The sequence below is a fragment of the Petaurus breviceps genome, unplaced genomic scaffold (genome assembly GCF_028583685.1).
Source record: "Petaurus breviceps papuanus isolate PSGF00001 unplaced genomic scaffold, PetGlider_PUasm1.0 90925, whole genome shotgun sequence".
NCBI classification, from domain to species: domain Eukaryota; kingdom Metazoa; phylum Chordata; class Mammalia; order Diprotodontia; family Petauridae; genus Petaurus; species Petaurus breviceps.
In genome coordinates this window covers 4,051,437-4,057,436 of record NW_027187380.1, presented here as the reverse complement: position 1 = coordinate 4,057,436, position 6,000 = coordinate 4,051,437, and positions in this window count along the sequence as shown.

The following is a 6,000-nucleotide window of genomic DNA, read 5'->3' as shown; positions in this document are numbered from 1 at the left end:
TTAAGCAACCATGGCACTGCCCATAAACCCCTCCCCCTCCCCCATCACCCCTCATTCTTCTTTTTTTTTTTTTTAAAGCAATCAGGATTAAGTAACTTGCTCAAGGTTACACGGCCAGGTGTTTCTGGGTGGGTGCTCAGATAGAGCCCAGGATTTGATCTCCAGGTCATCCCAACACTGGAGCCGGTGTTCTTACTCACTGTACTACCTGGCTGCCCCTATTTATTTATTTGCTTTTTGGAGGGTGGAAGGCAGGGCAATTGGGGTTAAGTGACTTGCCCAAGGTCCCATGGCTAGTAAGTGTCAAGTGTCTGAGGCTGGATTTGAACTCAGATCCTCCTGACTTGAGGGCCAGTGTGCTATTCACTATGCCACCTAGCTGCCCTCCCCTCATTCTTCTAACCTGCTTACTGACTTTAGACTTTAAATTGGGGCAGGCTCTGTATACTTCTGGAGGGAACGTCTGGGCTGAGCTTGTGTCATTTGAGCTCCTACTGATGCTTTCTTAAGGTATTGTGTATTGTTACTCTATGTTTTCCAGGGAAACGTAAGCTGTGAACCTGCAAGCATTAAGTGCTCCCAAAATGGTCTGATCCAGGGCAAAATCTGATTAGTATCCTACTGATCTGAGTTCTGCAACTTCCTGACCTGGGTTTTGGTTTAAGCAACATATTTGTGAGTTTGCCCATGGTTGAAGTTCTGTTAGACTACTGCTGGACTCAGCCAGTATCAGCTAGCTGGATATGTCTGCTGGTACAAAGTGCCAAAACTGCAGGTTCCCTTTTGGTTTGGATTCCTGCCCTGTTTATTGCACTGCAGCCTTCAGATTGGGCTGAGAGCTGGAGCTGAGACCTTGCTATACTACTGGAGACTGGACATGCTCCTTGCTTTGTACAAAGCCTCAGTCCTGTGACTTCTTCTCATCCTTGAGTACCTCTCATAGGCACAAGCCTCCTCTTCAATCTGTGACCTAGAACTGGGCAGTGCTAGTTGAGCTGCTAGTTGGTCCCTGTTCTTGCACCCTATACAAATTTAGACTCCACTGTGTCAGATTTAGGACCCTCTCTTGCTTGGGTACACAGCCTCTCCCTGCATTGGAGTGATCTACCTGCCACTACAGGCCCTCCAGGACCTGCAGACCTCTCTGTCTGTCTCCCTATGCCCAACTGGGCATACACATCCACATCCACTGTAATGGCAAGCAAAGAAGTAGTCAACACCTTGTTTTAGCTATTTCATTATTTAGCACCTTGTCTCAGTTCAAGTTTCTTTTAAGGCTTGTCCATGATTATATCAAGTCTTTTATTAAGAAACAGAACTTGTGAATCCCTGTTGCTAATGCAACAGGAAGGGGCAGAACAGGGAAGAGCTTAATGACCATATATAAGGAGAAGCCCAGGCTGGAAGGAAGCAGAACTGGGAGGAAGCATGGCTGTGACTGGTACTTTGTCAGTTTTGATGTTACTTTGTCAGATTCTTCTGCTGATAGAGGACACTGCTGTTGTTACAGAATCCCTAGGACCTTACTGCTGGTTCAGAAGCCCTGAAAGAGGATTTTCTTGTTGTCATTTTACAGAAGTCCTGGAGGAAGTTCTTACTGATGTTTTCAGAGGTCCTGGGACTATACTGATGATTTGTGTTGATTTTTCAGACCTTGTTTGTGGGTCTATGTTGATTTCATAGGCAGAAAGTGAATTGATGATGGTTGTGGCAATGTAGTTGAATGTTATTGTGGCTTTGTTAAGCTTTGTCTTCCTAGAAACAAACTGTGTAGGACTTGAGGTGGACTGGACACTGTGAGCTTCAATATGGAATGGGAACTGGACAAGCAGCTGGATGAGGAGTTGGGAGCTGCCTAGTTTTGAACTCAGGTGACAGTTGAGTAGATTTGGGAAGGAGCTGGGACCATGGAAGAGGAACCAGGGAATCTGAGAGACAGCCTGGAGTCAAGATGAAAAGACCTCTCCTTGGGTATTTAATGCAAACTGAGAAGATCATGATTTACTGTGGCCTATGGGTGTGAGGACTTTGTATTCTGTATCCTGTACCTCTTCAGGATGATTGAATTAAGGATGATTGGAAACTAATCTCTAATTAAGAAGAAAAGAAGACTTTTTGACTGAGAGATTAAGACAATGTGACCAAGAGGTGGAGAACTTTGACCTTTATATTTTGTGTCCCTTAAGGAGGCTTGCTTCTTAAGGATGATTGAGTTAAGGACTTACTGAATGATTGTATTTTGTTTAAAACTATGTGGTCACTTTGGTGAAAACTATGTGGCCACTTTAGTGATAACTTGTTATGTCATAACATTGTGAATGCTGTACTTTGGTTTGTGTGAATGTTTTGCTTTAATTTACTGTTGAATAGAGAGTTCACTATACTATGTAGTCAGAACCTTGAAGCTGTTCACAGCAGCAGTCCTCTGAAAAGCTGCTCACGCTTGGCTTTACACTCACTAAGATTTTTTTTCTTGGATTTCCCAATCACACTTACTCTGGTATGCTTTCTAGATTTGTTTGGAGGAGCTGTGGGGTACAGCTTGGTTGTACTTCTTCCTGCTGGGCTTCCATCTTGTTACCACCTGAGTATAACACAATTTACCGTCTTATCTCTTTTAATTATGTTTCCTCATCTTTCATTTCACAGTCTTATCTGAAGTTATGATTGATACCCTTGCCTTTTAGTTTGGCTGAAGCATATTATTAGATTTTGCTCCAGTTCCTCATTTTAACTCAATATGAATCTTTGGGTTACAAGTATGTTTCTTGTAAATAACACATTATTAGATCTACTCTCTCTAATATTTTATGAGTGCATTCGTATCATTCATGTTCATGATTATTATTGCTAATTTTGTATATGCCTACATCTTTTTCCTGTTGTACTTTTTCCTCTCTTTGCTCTCACTTCACTTTTTACAAAGTATTAAAAGGTAAAAGAGGTGCCAGACACTTGTGATCTGTAGTCTGTGAAGCAGTCTGTTCCATTTTCTTATGACTTTTCTCTTCCTATTTCCCTGCCTCTGATACCATGTTTTTACTTTCTTTGCTTTCTTTTAATTTATCCTTTATGTTCATCTCTCCGACATCTGAGTTTGTTTTGCTTATAACTATTCCCTTACCTATCCTGCCCTTCCTCTTAAATCCCTCTCTTCCCCTCCTCATGTTCTTGTTCCCTCCTATTTTCCTTTTGAATATAATTTATTTGTATACCATTACCTATCTATGAATATATACACATATATTTGTATATTATTTATATATACATATATAAAATATCTATATCTCTCTACACAAATGTTCATCCTTCGTTCTTGAAGAGGACGAATGACATCAGAAGGGTGTTGTCTTGACTTGCACACAGCTACACACATATTGCTATTGTTATTATTTAGTCATTTTCAGTCATATCCAATTCTTTGTGACTCCTTTTGGGGTTTTCTTGGCAAAGATGCAGGAGTGGTTAGCCATTTCCTTCTCTAACTCATTTTACAGATGAGGAAATGGAGTCAAATAAGGTAAAGTGACTTGTCCAGGATCACACAGCTAGTAAGTGTCTGAAGTTGGATTTGAGTTCGGTCTTCCTAACTCTAGTCCCAGCATTCTATCCACTGAGCCATCTAGCTTCACACATACACATACACATACATACAATTACACATACACTTACACACATATACAATTATACATACACATACACAAAGAGGAAGGTATAAAGGGAAACAAATATTCCATGAAGCTCCCTTTCATCTGAATTGAATAAAAGAAGATTGAACACAGTTGCACAGATTTTCTCTGAGTGTATGTGTGTATACACATATACCGTGTTTCCCCGATAATAAGACACTGTCTTATTAAATTTTTTGGACAGAAAAACACCAGAGGGCTTATTTTCAGGGGAGGGCTTATTTTAATGAACATTGACAGCAATTTTAATAAACAGGTAAATGTGAACAAAAAAATGTACCTTTATTCAATAAGCAAATCACTAGGGAAGAACAGGATGACGCGCTCACTGCTGCAGCTCTGATTGGATGCAGCTCGGAGTACGTTTCACGGGAGGGGGGGAAACGGTGCATATAGAGGGTACCGTAATGTAGCGTGTAGCGCAGGGGATCACCTTCACTACAGTAGCAATCTCAATAGGGCTTATTTTCGGGGGAGGGCTTATTTTAGAGGAATCTTACACAGTAAGGGGAGGGCTTATTTTCGGGATAGGTCTTATTATCGGGGAAACACGGTACATACATATATGCATGTGTATATACATACCCACTCATCATGGAAGTGTCAGGGAAACAATGAATATGAGTTCAGATAGACTTCAGGAAACAGTGAAGGATGGAAGGGCCTAATATACTATGGTCCATGGGATCATGAAGATTTAGAAATGACTGAGAGACTGAATAGCAACAATAAATGCATACAAATGCATTACACAAAGAATGTTTAATCATGGAGGAAGACATAAAGGAAAATAGATATCCCATGAGCCATATGTATGGATATACACACACATATATGTACACACACAGAGTCTATGTAATTGTGTTCTTCCTTTATTTGATTCATATGAGAGTGAGGTTCATGGCATACCTGTTTCCCTTTATACATTTCTCCATAATTAAACACTCTTCATATTATGTACTACTTTGTGACCCTGGGCAAGTCATTTAACCCTGTTTACTTCAGTTTCCTCATCTGTAAAATGAGCTAGAGAAGGAAATGGCCAACCACTCCAGTATCTTTGCCACGAAAACCCCAGATGGTGTCATTAAGAGTCAGACACAACTGAAATGACTGAGCAACAATTATGTAATCATGATTTTCCTTCCGTTTTTCTTCCTTTTCTGCCTCAATATAGGTACCTATTCCTTATTTTTGGTCATCTCGAGATTATCAAAACAGGGGGGAGGGGAGAAACCCACTCATAAACTCTCCATCATACTTGCCTTTATGAACCTTTAAAATATTAAGGTTCTGAGACATCATTTGTTTATCATCCCTCCATTAGCCTGTAAACAATTTATCCTTACAGTTGTTTTTCCATTAAACAATTACATGTGCCTTTTTATGTTTATCTTGCTCCTGCATTTCCACTTCAAAATACTCAGTTCCAAGCATCAGGATTGCCTGGAAATCCTCTATTTCATTAAAAGTATATTGTCTTACCACCCCTACCTCCCACCCCCTTTAAGATTTAGATAGACTTCAGGAAATAGTGAAGGATAGAAGGGCCTAATATGCTATGGTGCATGGGATCATGAAGAGTCAGACATGACCAAGAGACTGAATAGCAACTGGATAGGTCATTATTAGTTGAAAACCTTTATCTTTTGCCTTTTGAAATATCAGATTAAAAAGTTTTCTCTCCTATATATTGGAAACTACCAAAACTTGTTTGATCTTTACTATGGTTCTTTGGTACTTGAACTTTTTTTTGGCGGGGGAAGCTCTTTAGTATTTCCTTTGACCTGGGACCTCTGGATTTGGACTTTGAGGTTCCTTGGAGTTTTCATTTTGGAATTTCCTTTGGGAGATGACCAATGGATTCTTTCTGTTTTTTTATACTGCCCTCTTGTTCTAACAGTTCTGGGAAGTTTTCATTGATAATATCTTAAAATATGGTATCCAGACCTTTTTTTTATGTAGTCAGATGATTCTTAGTTTATCTATCCTTAACCTCTTTTCCAGGTTATTTGTCTTTGGTATTCTGGTTATTCTTTCATCCATTTTTTCAACCTTTGGATTATGTTTTAATAGTTGTTGTTGTCTCATTGAGTTTTTAATTTTTGTTTGATCCATTATAATTTTCAGGGTTAGCATTCAGTTCTTGGTTAAGGTGTCAATTCACAACAATCTGTGAGTAGTAGTAGCTACCCCTCTGGGGACCCAGTTCCATTTGGGCAATACTACTATTTCTTCCCTCCTCCTCCTCTCCCTCTGTCCATGTGGGGAGTCAGACCCTTACATGTGGGTGCTCTGCCCAAAGGAACAT